General features: G+C 43.4%; 1 long non-coding RNA gene across 3 annotated transcripts in view; it reads left to right on the top strand.

The window, feature by feature from the left end:
• Positions 1 to 14,798, top strand: part of LOC104866274 — a 133,541-nt gene continuing 118,743 nt past the window's right edge. For all 3 annotated transcript variants that reach the window (XR_004518822.1, XR_004518823.1, XR_781402.1), the window contains exons 1-2: positions 1 to 37; positions 14,341 to 14,460. This is a non-coding gene — a long non-coding RNA (uncharacterized LOC104866274). The remainder of the gene's footprint in view (positions 38 to 14,340; positions 14,461 to 14,798) is intronic.

A 14,798-nucleotide genomic window follows, 5' to 3' on the forward strand; every position in this document is an offset into this window, starting at 1 on the left:
GCGGGTCTCTTCCCTCTCACTTCGGTGTTTTTATCAAGTAAGTCCCAGTTGTGCTGGTGAACGTTCATGGTGGGGCGAACGCGGAGACCGCAAACAGCCGCCCGAGCCGGCCAGCGGTGTCCCTGAGCGCGGTTTGTGACTCCGTCGTGTGCACTTCTCTGCGCAGTTTGGGTTTATCGTGTTTGCAAAATGGGGTTCAGAATGTGGCACCAAGCTACGCTGTGGACAAGGCCTCTGAATATATCGCTGAATCACACAGGCCGTATCATTCGTCTCAAAGCAGAAGCCCTTTTAACGCTACCTTTAGCATTTATCCCGAGTGATGAACTCCCTTGTCAGAGTGTCGGGCTCTGGAGGCTGCTGTAATGGAGCGCGTACTGTCCACTCCCTTGGTTGTTTTTCTCACCTGCTGAAAAAGACAGCAGTTTCCCACCACAATATCCCACTCTCCAGACCCTCTACCCTGGGCATCTTCTCCCTAGCATTTATCACCACAGGAATGAAATTCAAGAAGTAATATCGCCATTCTCTATGATACTGAAACATATACTGTAACTTTATGTATGTGGGCTTTGTGTGAACCTCCTTCACACAGCCTTACTACTTTAAAATCAGAGAGGCCTTTTAAGTACCCCTTTCTCCAACTGAACAAACAGGAGTTTAATAAATTTCACTTAAGGCAAGTATTGCTCTAAGTGAAGTTTGATTGTGTTCTAAGTGATTGAAAAAGAAAGAAAATAGTAGCTTAGCAGACATCTCACCAAAAAACAATGGTTAATAACTATGGTGGTAACAATTTGAATGGCAGCCCTGACACCCTGAGTCTGTCAGAGGAGCGGATCAATTCTCCAGCTGCTGCTTACGTGGTACAAAAGAATCATCCACCAGACTTTGAGCGTTAGGGACACTGTGTATCACAGAGCAGCTGGTTGGCTAAATAAGGCTGTCAGCTGTCCCTGGAAACGTCCAACCCCCTAAAGCTGAAGAGTGACTGGAAAGGACTGTCCCCAGCCTATAGAGGTACCTACCTAGAGAGATCCAGTGATGCTCATTTTACTCTGGGAACTGCTGAGATTATCTGCTTAAAGTCCCTCTGTGCAGAAATGAATAGGCTTAAGTCAGGCGAATCAGAGACCACCGGGGCGATCACTGCTGCTCTAGTTGAGACAGGGTCATGGAGTGGTGCAGGAGCAAGAGGAGGTCTATCTCGGGAGCAACAGTACATGGCAACTTGTCCTAGTTTGATATCTTCAAAGAAAACCTTAAGCTCCTTTCTCCTTGAAAGTTTCCCTTATAATTTTTCCAAGCATTTTTTATTTGAATCTTGAGCTCATCTTTCTGTAATGAGTTTCTTGGGTAGAAAGGGAAGGGATAATGAATATTAGAATTTTTTGAGCATAAGTAGTTAAATATGGACGATATTACTTTCACAACAGCCTCTGAAAGGGCAAGTGTCACAATCTTCATTTTAGAGATGAGGCAACAAAGGTAAAGAGGCATGATGGGCCCTTTGCCCGTGGCTGTGTGTTGATACTGTGGTCTCTTGCCCCGCTTTATTCTTTCTCCTTTCTGTCACTCTCCCTTGCCTTTGTAACCCTATTTCTTTTTTTAAATCTACCTGACTCCAAAGCCATTGAAACACCACAGTCTGCCTTCTCAACTCTCAACTCACCAATTCTCCTTTCCCCTACATTCTGACTCAGCAACATATTTATCTTTATCTTCCCTCCAAAAGGAAGTCTACTTCCTACCTCATAGTAGGTATATTATCTAAAATTGTATGTAGATACAATTATATCCTTATGGTAGATACAATTGTAGCCTTCTTTTTCATTCCAGCAAATGACCACAGAGGTTCCTTGCCCCAGTTTGGTGAGTGGCAGAGTGGCATGAGAGTCAATACTACCTCATGTTCCTTCTGAGAGTTGGCTTAGGACTGTATGTGGCTAATTAGACATGGCCTGTGCTGTATGAGGCCAGATGCATCTTTCTCCATAGGTGGACCAACATCAAGGGATCCCACTGAAGCCAGTATACTAGGTGCCATTTTGATGTTTTAGTTTTACTAGGTATAATATAAATCTAACTCCTGAACTAAATATAAAGCTTGTCTCACATAGTAGAGGTCCTTAGTATCATTACATTCCTGTCTTTGGCTTATCAGTCAGCAGCTGGTTACAGTTCATGAATATTTTCTCTTCTTAGTCTTCATAGTGTCTGATTTTATCCCATAATGAAGTTTGTGTTTTTAACATGTCTGGCCTGTTTGATCCAAGCTGACTTGTGTTCCATGTCAGGCACTTTACAGAGCAATATGAATCCCTCTGTGCCTGGTATATTCTGCTTTCAGGCTTCTATGCTTTGGTCATGCCGTTCTGTGCTTTGATCATGCTGTTCCTCTACTTCATGTGTTCTTCCTCATGCTTTCTTCTTTTCAACCCAAAGAATACTAACTCATCCTTCATGGCCAAGATCAAACATCACTTCCTCCAAAAAGCCTTGTTCAACCCTACTTTTCTTTTTTCCCATAGCTCTCTGCTGCTGCAGGGTCTAATTACCTCTCCTATGACACTTTCTTTATGCTGCTAAGAAAATATGTCAATAGATATTTGTTTATTCTGTCAAATTAGCTTATATAAAATAAATTGTGTCCTGAATATGTCTGTACCTCTGCATTAGAGATCTCCAGAGACACAGAACTCATCACTTAGCATTTGTGAAAGATTGGTTCCAGGACTCCTGTGGATACCAAAATCAGTGGATATTCAACATCGTCTTGTGTACTTCAGTTAATCTCCAGATTAATTATAATACCTAATATAACAATGTAGAAATTGTTGTAGTGTTTACAAAATAATGGCAAGAAAAAAATCTACATGTTCAGTTTCTTTTTTAAAAAAAATTTCCACCTGCAGTTGGTTGAATTTATGAATGTAGAAGCCAAAGGGCACATAGAATTATCTGCACATAGGTAGATATGTACAGAGATATAGATAGATACATGAGAGGAATTTATTAGGGGAATTGTCTTATGCATTTCTGGAGGCTGAGAAGTCTGAAGGGAGACCATCTGCCTTCTGGAAACCCAGGGAAATGTAGTGTAGCTGGCCAAGTCTGAAGGTCTCGGAACCAGGGAAGCCAGTGATGTAACTCTTAGTTTAAAGGCCAAAGACCTGAAAACCTAGGGGACCCCTCATGCCTTCCCAGTGTGCAAAGGCCTGAAAATCTACAGTGCTGATGGCCCAGTATAGGAGAAGATGGGTATTCTAGTGCCAGGAGAGAGGAAGTATTTTCACCTTTCCTCCACCTTTTTGTTCTAGCCAGGTCCACAGCTGCTAGGATGATGCCTGTTTAGTCTAGGAACTCCCATGCTGGTCTCCTCTGGAAATAGCATCTCAGATATACTTAGAAATAAGGCTTTACCAGTTGTTTAGGTATTCTTTAATCCAGGAACATCAGCAACTAATGGTAACCCACAATGTCTCACATAGGGCCTGGTGGAGACTTAAGTATTTTTTAATCATGAGAAATTACAGTATGGAATGTAGTATACCAAGACACTTCATCCTAAGTGGAATTACTGCTCAAGCCACTTACTCTCTGTTAACCATTGATAAATTACTTAACTTTCTGAGCCCTCATTTCCTGACTTGTAAAGCAACAATAATAAAAATAATAGAAGTGAAATCTTCAAATTGCCCTAAAAATTTAAAAAGTTTACACTTCTACAATTACACACAAGAAAGCCTGATGTACAGTATATTGGTTAGCTTTCCATTGATGGGACAAAATATCTGATACCTGAATCTTAAAAGAGAGGTTTATTTTAGCTCACAGCTTCAGGAGTTTCAGTCCATGGTTGGCTGGGTCCAAGGCAGAAGCATCATGGTGGAAGGGCATGGCGAAAGAAAGCTGCTCAATTCATGGAAGCCCAGAAGCAGAGAATGGAATGAACCAGAGAAGAAGAGGCCAGATACAGTCCCTAAATTCACCCAGGTACAACCAGAAGTGTGCTTTACTAAGCTCCTAGTGTCTTCAAGCCAATCAAGTTAAATATCACATAGAGTAAGTGCAAAGAATACCTGCTCTTGCTGTTATCATAAAGTGAAACAAACTTCCTAGAAGGACAATAAAAATTGTTACCAAAATAATCACCAAGTGCTAGGCAGGAGCCATGAAGGGGAACCATAAGTCAAAGAAGTGCAACCAGGTTTGATTCAAGTTAGCTGTACATATCTGTGCCCAGTGAGTAGCTCTTAACGCTTGTTCTACTTCATGCTTATTGGTGACAAGGAGCCCATCCATGGTGGCTGGGTCAGAGCCCAATGTGCTGAGGCGGTATTTTAATGTTACCCTGATGTGAAAGCATAGGAGCCTCAGTCATTAAAGGAAGCGAAGAAGCCACAAGGACCTGTGCTGTATGGGCAAGGACTGGGTTTGGATGGTCAAGCAGCTGGCAGATATTGATGTAGGGGTAAATAGATAGATTTAGCCTAGGTTGGCAGACGTAAGGTTTCTTCATCTTAGCCTGTGCTTCAATTAGGGGGAAATATTATATTTAAGGCAGGCAGGTGGTAGAACTAAGATTGTAGTAAGGGACATCTTGTCACAGAGATAGCAATCTGATCTCACGTGAATGTTCCTCTCTAAGTCCAATAAGCAACAGGATGTTTTTATCTCAGCCAGGGAGATACACAGTGCTTCCCGCTCCTCCCTTGCTCTTGCTCCTGGGACTACTCATGTGGAACCCATATCTATGGCAGCCTGCAAGTGCTGAAAGAAACTAGTATCCAGGGGAGGTTGGAAAATTGCAGCAGGCACATTTCTTTGAGAGTATGTAGTATTTCAAATCACAGGAAGGCCCCTTTGTATCTTGCCTAACTTTTCAGTTTGAGGGCACATAATATGCATGGTATATACTATGCACCAAGACTCACTGTGCAAGTGTATTTATTTTCTCTCAGTGGTATAAGAAATTATTCTAAATTCAGTACCTTAAAGCAGTACACATTGTTTATCTCATAATTCCATAGGTCAGAAATCCAGTAGGCCCAGCTGATTTCTCTGCTTGAGTCTCACAATCCTGAAATCAAGGCATTGGCTGGCCTAGCTCTCTTCTGGAGGCTTCAGGAGAAAATCCATTTCCAGGTTCATCCAGATGGTTGACAGAACTCAGTGTATGTAGAGCTGAGATTTCTGTTTCCTTTTTGGCTGCAATCTGGGGAATCTTAGTATCTTAGAAGCATTTTTGTATCATTTTGTGTGGTTTCTGAATATCTCAGAACTTGTGATTGCATATTAAATCCTAGAATGTCATATCTTCTCTATCTCTCCTATTCTGTCATATCTCTAATCTCCAAGACCAGCAGTTCAACCCCCTTCTTCTCCTTGTAAGTGCTTTAGTGATTGGATGGGCTCCATTTGATAATCCAGGATAATCCCTATGGTAAGGTCTATAATCATAATTACAATCCCACTCTCTTTTGCCATGAGAAGTAACATATTCATTCATATGTTTTTGTGAATTCAGGCTTGGATATTTTGGGGAACATTATTTGCCCACCAAATGCTTTCTATATTTATCCTTCTTAATCCTTACAGTAGTCCAATCAGAAAAGAATTGTTATGTATCCTACCTGAGAAGAAATTTCAGTTCATCTCATAATCTTATTTATCTTAATCTTATCTCATTACCTTAATCAGTGGTGGAGCTGGGGTTTGAGTCTGTCTTCACACCTCATGCTCCCTCCTCTGAAATACAGAGGGCAGAGTAGAGGCCAAGCAATCCTGTGACCTGTTGTTCTCCCTGCATTTCTCACTGTCATTTCACTCGTGCTGTTTCTCACTTGAGCAAGGCTGTCACTGTCCACCAACATTGCCAGCTCTCCTCCTAGGTACACGACATGTATGTCCACATGGCACACTCTAGTGAAGTTACAGAGGGGAGATTAATAGTATGACTATTGGCAAGGCTGAAGGCCGGGATGTGGGAAAACAACACAGAATGCCGAGCACCTTACCTGGCAACAGCTACGCACCCTAGGTCTGGAGGAGCATGGCGAAGAAATAGCAGCTCAAGGGAAAGGAGAAACTGCAGGAGCCATTACCTGAGTCAGTAGTATCATCTGACTACCTAAAAGGGAGATTGCAGTGAGGGCTAAAGAAAAAAAGACAACAGAAACTTGCATAATTTTAAAGTGGGGGCACAGGAGTGCCCAAGAGTGGGCAAAGACAAAAGCTAGCCACTATTTATTGGGTACACACAATAGTTGGAGGGAGTATGGGTGACTTAGGGATGGTGGTGATCCTGTGTCTGATCCAGTGCCCATGCAAATCTCATGCTAATGAGGGCTGAAAGGAGAGCATTCCCACCTCAGTAGGTGGGATGAGGTGAGCTGAATAGGAGCTCACCCAGGTGAAACTTTCTCTTCTCTATTACTTCTGGGTTCTCAAGGAGCCAGTTTGCCTTCAGCTGATGCTGTCTTGCCTTTGAGTACTACAGCTTCACAGACCTTCAAGGCTTCAACTGTGACTAGAGGCAAAACACAGTTCTGTTCCTATATGCCACAGCCAGATCTTGGACAAGGTAACATTCACCTGTAGTCATACTTTAATTATTTAATTTTCCCCAAAATTTGTGTAGAAATGCTCCCGACACAGTAGGGTGTGAAGAAAGTGGCAAGGGAGGGACTCTTACTTCGCCCGCCACCCCTTGCCCCAACTCCCTTTATCGGCAAGTCTGAACCAGAAGCCAGAGGGAAAAGGAGTCCACTCATACAGTTCTCAGAGTTCAGCTTTGCGGTACCCAGCAGAGGATGGACAGATGGAGAGTGAATCTGAGCAAGACCACAGTCCCACAGGAACATCTTCCACCTGGTAGAAACTGGGCATGGCAGGCAGCGCATGGTGGCACCCGCCTGCCCTCGGGAGGCTGAGGCAGGAGGATGACTCCGAATTCGAGACCAGCCTGGACTACATAATGAGTTCCAGCTCAGGCTCAACTACCTAGTGAGACCCTGTCTCAAAAAAACAAAAAACAACAACAACAACAACAACAACAAAAAACAAAACAAAAAAGAAACAGCATGGCAATGGGACTTGCTTTGGTCAGCTGAAACCAAGACTTAAATCAAGAGAAGTTTATTCTGTCACAGTTCTGGAGACTGGAAGTCTGAAATCAAGGTGTCAACAGGGCCTTGCTCCCTCTGAAGCCTAGAGAAGAATCTTTCCTTCTCCCTGACTTCTGCTGAGTCCTAGCAACCTTGGTGCTCTTCAATGTGAGCTCATCACTCTAGTCTCTACCTCTGTCTGCAGTCCTTTTCTGTCACTGTGTTCTTTTTTTCCTTATATAAACACACTAGTCATTTGATTTAGGGGCTACCCCAAATCTGGTATATCAGCCTGAAATCCTGAACTAAATACATTTGTAAAGACATCACTTCCAAATAACTTATCATTCTGATGTTCTGGGTACACACTAATTTTGGAGGAATCCTCTGTAAATCACAATAGTTAGTTGCATGTGTTACTTCTGACCAAAAGCTTTAAAACTGAGCATGCAGTTTACCTCTTTATCTTCCCCTTTGCCTTGACAGTAAGCAAGGCTGAGACAAGACTGGTTTCCTCCTTGAGTCTTGGAGTAAGCATGAAGCAGGAGAGAGACTCAGATGACCTTCAAGGAAAACATAACAAGAACAGAAAGAAAGGAGTCCTGTATCCTGACAGATACTAGAAACTGTGTATAGCAATGGAACTTAGCCACAGCCCAGCCCTGCAGAGATATTCCTCAGCCACAGCACCTCCCCACTTTTTCCCTCAAACGCACAAACAGCCTCGAAATGGCCCAAAACACTCTGCAGGTTCACTGTTCCTCTTAGTCCCCATCTGCTGGCACCATTTACTGCACTACAGTTCCTCTTTGGGACCAAGGTATAGAAAGAATCAGCTCTTTAAAGGCTGCCTTTTGTAGCCTCAGAGGAGCAAGTTTTCTAGGGGGAAAGTGCATGGTGTTCTTTGAAACTAGCTGCAGAGTAGCTGTCTGCATTTTGGACTGTCTCATCTACAGTTTCTGGTGAGTTCCCCACTAACAGCAGTCAGAAATGTGTGCTGAGAAATCTTTGTTGTCTGCCTACATGATGGCTTCTTAGGTGTGCCCTTCCCTGCCCTGCTGTGGTCACTTGTGCAAAACCACTGGAGAAACTGTGCCTCATGAACACTGTTATTGATGCTCCAGAGTCCTCTGAGTCCCTCTGCCAGTCCCCTTTTCTCTAACTCTGGTCAGATTGCTATGGGCCTGGGCTACTCCATGCAAACCCTCACCAGGTGGGCTTTATAGATGAAGTAGATAAACTAGCATTGCAGTGTAAGAGGAGAAGGTCTGCAAATTGGGAATCATGAAAAAGGTGGTCGAGACCCATGTTCCCCTCCCTCCCCCCTTTTTTTGGTACCGGAGATTGAACCCAGGTCTTTGAACTTGCGAAGGAGGCAGCAGAGCCACTGACCTAAATCCCCGGCTCCCCGTGTCTCTTTAAGATGGCTTCTCTGTCCTGAATGGCAGCCTGGACTCGGGCCACCACATGCTGCCCCAGAAGCTGCAACTTCCATCCTCTCTTCCCCAGTCTCATGTTTGTGAAGCACAGCGGTGGGAAGGAATGTCAGACAGAACCTGAACCCAGAGGAGTGGCTCCTGAAGAGTGTTCCTGAATCTGAAGCAGCCACAGGGCCTGGGTACTTATTAGAAATGCTTGTTCTTAGCTCCTGCCCCACCCTCCTGAACCTGATCTCAGTTGGGGCCCAGAGTCTCTGTGTCAGGGAGGCTTCAGTGAACCTGGGACATGTCGATGTTTGACAGCCCTGGCTTGGGGCTGACCTCAGAAGACAGGCGCCCACCTTCCAGGACATCCATCCTGGTAATGTCATCAGCCCCCATCTCCTTTATTTCAGTGGGAGAGAGCCACCTGCAATTCAGTGCACATCCTCAGGGCCCCAGATGTCCCCTGAACCATTGGATGTTTGCTGTTTGCTGCAGATCACAAGTGCCAGTCAGGTGGTAGCAGCACCCAGGAGACATGAAATCTCTCCTGTGGACAGCAAGGTCTCCAACATCTCTAGCTAAAGGACATGCATCCCACCTCTGTTCAGGCAGGAATGAAGGCAGCCTCCAAGTAGCTTGAGGACTCTTTAGCTCTATATTTAGCGAGTTAGAAACAGCTTGAGAAACTGGATTCACTGTAGATGACAAAAATGCCTTTTTGTCTGTCCGTCAACATGCCTGTAATCCTAGCCCTCTGGGAGGCCGAGATAGAAGGGTGACAAGATGAAGCCCACCCTGCACAATTCAACATTTAGCAAGACTGTTTCGAAATTAAAATTTAATTAAGGGCTAGCAATGTAGCTCAGCATGAAGGCCATGGGTTCAATCCTTAGCAGGTGGGGGTGGTTACTTAATATCTGAAATATATGCTAATCTCTCTGAGTTTCTCTGTCAAAGATATCATTTTGATAAAATGTGGAAAGCATCCATACAGCTACACTATAATGTCTCTTTGTCCAGAGAATGAGGTAAACAACACCAGGGATTCCCTGGAGGAGCTGCAGATCAATACCCATTCCACTAGGTAGCAATCTCAGCGGGGTCTACGTAGCACTGTGTAGAGTGGTAGACAAAGAAATCATAGTCATAATTCAAAAGAAATTTCATTCACTTTAGACAGGCACAAGTGCTCGGACCCCTGGAGCTGGTTCTGGTAAACTAGGCCAAGGCCTTGGCCTGCCCTGCTCTGTCCTGGGAAGGCCAGCAACATTCTGCACATGACGGGCGTGATGCCCGGGCCTCTGGAGGTACAGCAGGGCTGCTCGGACAGATCCACCAGACGTACTAATGGAGAAATTCGTCTTCCTCACTCCTGCAGATCATTGTGTCAGTTTTGTCTCTGAGTAGCACAAGGTCTCTTTATCAGGAATTATGTTTTTGTCCTGTTGTAGTGAGAAAGTTTCACTTCTGAACCCTTTCCTCCTCTCCATCTTCAAAAACCCCATGATATTCTGAGCTACATACAGTACAACCCCGGTAAAGAATATGCTTGGATTTGTACCCCAGTTCACCTAGTCTTTCCTTTTCAGGGCAGAATTGTATACCTACCCAATTCCTCTCTTTCTTCCCCAAGAAATATTTGTGTCAGAAAAAAAGCTATCAAAGCACTAAGGGAAGGATTCGATGGTAATATATGTAAGTGTGTACATATACCACAAGTGACAGGCTTATTTCTATGCAAGCTCTGATCTCTCAGGCCTCTAATTGGCACCCTGCCTATCTGTGTGGGCGCTCTGAGGGGTGTGCATGGCTGGACTCACCCTGCAGAGGCAGGCTGAGTGGACTGGATCCATCGGTTGTGGTTTGATTTTCCTTCCAGGCCTCTGTGTGGCTACCCAAGCTGGCCCAGACCTAGTGCCTGCTGAGGATTCCCACATCACTTACCTCTTTGCATTCAGGCACTAAAAGTTGTTTAAATGCAAATTATTTTCCAGGAGGTAGAGGCATTATTATTCATTAATATCTGAGCTTTAATGAGTTTATCGGCTTAGAAGAGAATGTGCCAGGGTCTTTGGGTAATAGAAGCCAGGGAAATACGTTTTAATAGTGACAGGTAGACCAGGAAGGAGTAAGTTCTGGAATAGCATACATGCTATAACCATAGACTCAGAGTGGCATGAGACACTTTAAAAAGTAAGAAGTAAGAAGAGCAAAGGGAAGCAAGAAAGTAGACAATGAAATGCACTCACAAAGCCATTTCTGCCTGGAATTCCTAGTGACTCACTGAGCAGGACTATTCATAAAAAGCCCCTCTTGGATACATTTGACCTGAGCTGTAACATCAGTGCTTTCCAGGACTAGTTCACTTATAAAACACCTAGGACATGCCCAGTGTTATGGTTCGGAGCTGAAATGCCCCCCTAAAGCTCATACATGGAGTTCCCAGTACATCAGTGCTCAGACATGGGGCCCTTGGAAGGTAGTACACACTTTAGGAAGCGGGGCCTTATCGGAGGAAGTAGGTCACTAGGAGAATACTCCTGACAAGTCTCCCTTCTCACTCCTTCCTCTCTGCGTCTCCCTCTCCTTCTCCATTTCTTGGCCACCGTGAAGTTAGCAGCTTTTCTTAACCACAGCCCCCTCTCCCCTGCCTGTGATATTCTAAGTGACTGTGGACTTAAATCTCTGAAACCATGAACCCAACAAAATTTTTCTTCTTTTAAAAGAATTTTTTCAGGTAAGGGAAAGCTACAATAAGTTATGGTATATGCTATGGATAAAATTAGAGCAATGAGGGGCTACCATTTTAAATAAGGTTTTCAGAGAGGTATCATTGGAAGTTGATGTTTGAATAAACCGTGAAGAATTATGCAATCCAGGCAGTGTCAATACAGAGGTGGTTTCAAATAGAAGGGACAGAAAAATGCAAGGTGTTGTATCAGCAGCAGGCCTGGTTATCTGAGGAGCATCAAGGGAAGTACTCAGTGTGGCCACATCAGAGTATACAAGGAGAAGAATAGCAGGTAAGGAGGTCAGAGAGACCATTTGGGATCCACTTACACAGGTCCCTCATAGACTTTCATTTTTACCTCAAGTGAGGGAATTTTGAGTCAACCAGTGATGTTATCCAATTCATAATTTAATGGATGATTGCACAGGTTGGCAAACTTTTTCTGTAAAGAGTCAGAGATACTAAATATTTTTTTCAGGCTAGAAGGGCTCCATTGAAATATTCTGACTCTTGTAGCATGAAAGCAGTCATAGACCAGGTCAACTAAAGAGTGTAGCTGTGTTCAAGTAAAATTTTATTTGCCAAAAGTGGTGGCTAGTTTGATTAGGCCTATTCTGATCCTCGAGCCACTGCAGTAACCCAGAGGAGACATAAAGATGGCTTGGACCAGAGTTGTAGCAGAGGCGGTGGAAAGAAGGAGTCATTTGCTCACTGTATTTTGAAGGTGAGATGATAGGGTTTGCTGTTAGAACAGATGTGAGGCATGGAAGAAACCAAGGAGTCAAGTATAATGTCACAGTTTTTGACCCTGAGTAATTAGAGGAATGAAGTCACCACTAATGAAAGGAAGAAAACAAGAAAAGAGGGGTAAGGGGAGGGATATCAGGAATCAGTTAGAGACATGAGAATTTAAGATGCCTTTAGGTTAAAGGAATTAGCTTAGATGCTCCATAACGTTCCTTCGAGCTCCAATATTCTATGAACCCACAACTGTGAGACAGTGACATCTACTCCTACAGCTGCTGTTCTGCTTGTGTTCCTTAGAGAGACCTTCCACGTTGTATTCCTCCATTTTCCCCAAATGCAATTGGTGATTATGCTGGCTAGAGATCAGGTGCTAGAAGGAAGAAATGCAGAAAGGGAGATGACTGCCAGCTGAAATTAGCAGGGGGACTTGGAAGAGTGGCAGTGTATATTCTGGAGAAGGCTTTGAGGACTGAAGGCAAATTCCTGCACATCTTAGTTTCCTGCAGGTTATTCATAACGGAGGGTTGTTTGCCAACCAGGCTAAGAAATGTCAATTCATTTTTAGAGAAAAGCAAAGCAACTTAAGCTTCACTTTCACTCCATGCTCAGCACAGGCACACTTCAGACATTCTCACTCTCTTCCAAGGTTCCCTGAGCCATATGTGGATCCAAGTAACCTCTATCCACTGCAGGACACAGCCATGGTCCTTGCCAATAGCTTTTTCAGGCTGTCTCCTCCCCATCCTTTTTTGGTACCAGGGATTGAACTCAGGACTTTGCTCTTGTGAGGCAGGCGGTGGCACAACTGAGCTAAACCTCCGGCCCTCCCCTCTGTCTCTTTTATCTGTCTTCTCCAGAGGCTAAGTCATCTCTCCACCCACAGTCTTTCCACACAAGAAGTGGCTCTGTGCCAGTGAAGTTGTCTGCTGGATAGGGCCAGCAAACAACTTTGGGAGTGTGCTGATTGTAATATATTTAAAATATGAGCATTTATCAGAAGCAGCAGATGGAGGCAGCAGAGTGGAGCTCCCAGAACCTAGGGCAGGAAACCTTCATTCAAGTGTAAAGCACATACCATCTAAACTCTGCTGGCACCAGCTCATAAAACCTGTGAAGAGAAAGAAGGAGAAGAAATGGAGGGGGAAAAAGTCACCTTTGTGCTAGGTTCTGCAGGTCACAGTGTTCCCTGACCTTGAATCCTCAGTGCCTCAAAGATAGCATTTATTCTAGGATGAGAAGAACAAACCTTTTGGTTCTCTTTGAATATTTTTTACTTCTTTAAAGCCCAGTAGTTTTAGTAAAACTTCTGGTGATCAAAACAAATGGAAACGTAGATTATTTCATTTATGTATGCATTAATTTATTCAACAAATATCTGTTACATGCTTCAGACATGCCAGAAGCTAGAATACTCTGGGAAAGAGAAGAATAAAGCAGATATCTATGTTATAATTCTTACATATTACAATATCAAAAGTATTTCGGTTTTGATATTTTACCACCATCCCCGCAAACCATCCTAAACATATCCATAATTATTTACTTCTTGAATTCAGAAATATATATTTTAATGGTGAATTTCCTCAGAGTACAAGTATCAAACTCATTACATTGAGTTGGAAAAAACCCCAATGGTTTAATTTCAAACTGCCTGTTTGATAAGAGACTTACAATAATAGCACCATCCCCTTTGGCTGGTCAGTTTTAACAGTTGATCTCAGATCTGCAGAAGGTCCCTGAGTTACTCAATAAGGGCTCATTTGTTTAACTTATTTCTGGAATGCTTACCTTTTGTTTTTGAGAGACATTGAAAAGTGCAGTGAATAAATCACATATGTCTTCATATTTCCCTTTTATGAGAGACTCAAATAGGAAGCTTTGCATTATTATATATGGAAGGTATGGATCCCATACTCTGAAAAATTCTCCCCAAATACCCTAGTCAGCATTAATCACTCCTTCCTCTGAAACCACCGGGGAGGCATAATGTTACATTTAAATACATCAAATTCTTTACTTTGCTGTTTCTCATAATGAATTGTGAATATATCAAAAGAAAGTATGGCTTAGTGCCTGGATGCAATTGGTACTGAATACGTTGAATAAAAGACTATGGACTATGCAGAAATAGATGAAGATACAAAGAGGGAAAAAAGATTATAAAATGCCCATTTTATCATATTGTCTTCGGGATAAAGTAGATATATTGGAAAAGATCACATTTTAATGGATGACAGTATCTTTAATCTTTATGCTCTCAGAGTTGTTCTTTTCTACTTTGTAAAAGTCACTTATTCAACAACGTTATTGAACATGTTCCTCGTTTCAGATTGTGTGACTCCTGGGGACATAAAGGTGACTGATAGAAGATATTCCTACTATACAGCCTGTGGACTCCCAGGGGCTGGGCCAGGACTACACTTTGGGTGCCACGGAGGGAAAGAGGCAGGTAAGCACGGAGTATGGGAAGGTGGCTATGGAAACTGAGACTGGCTCGGTGCAGCTGACTCCCAGGTAGACTAGCACCTCTAACAGGAAAGGGATTTCCCTTCAGGGAATTTGGGGAGCCTTGGGAGGGAGCATCATTACTGGTGTTCATTGATAGGAGGACAGCTCTGGTCTGTGGTGGATTAAATCCAGAGGTACTATATGTCCTGCTGTGCCTAGTTTAATTCTGTTCAAAAAAGAGCTAGATCCGGTTTTGACTCAGTGTTTCTGCTGCCTGTGTTGAAAGTGCAAGGGCCTGAATTTGATCCCCGGTACCAAAAAAAAAAAAAAAAAAAAAAA

The sequence above is a fragment of the Fukomys damarensis genome, unplaced genomic scaffold (assembly GCF_012274545.1).
Source record: "Fukomys damarensis isolate Sample0158 unplaced genomic scaffold, DMR_v1.0_HiC HiC_scaffold_24, whole genome shotgun sequence".
Classification (NCBI taxonomy): domain Eukaryota; kingdom Metazoa; phylum Chordata; class Mammalia; order Rodentia; family Bathyergidae; genus Fukomys; species Fukomys damarensis.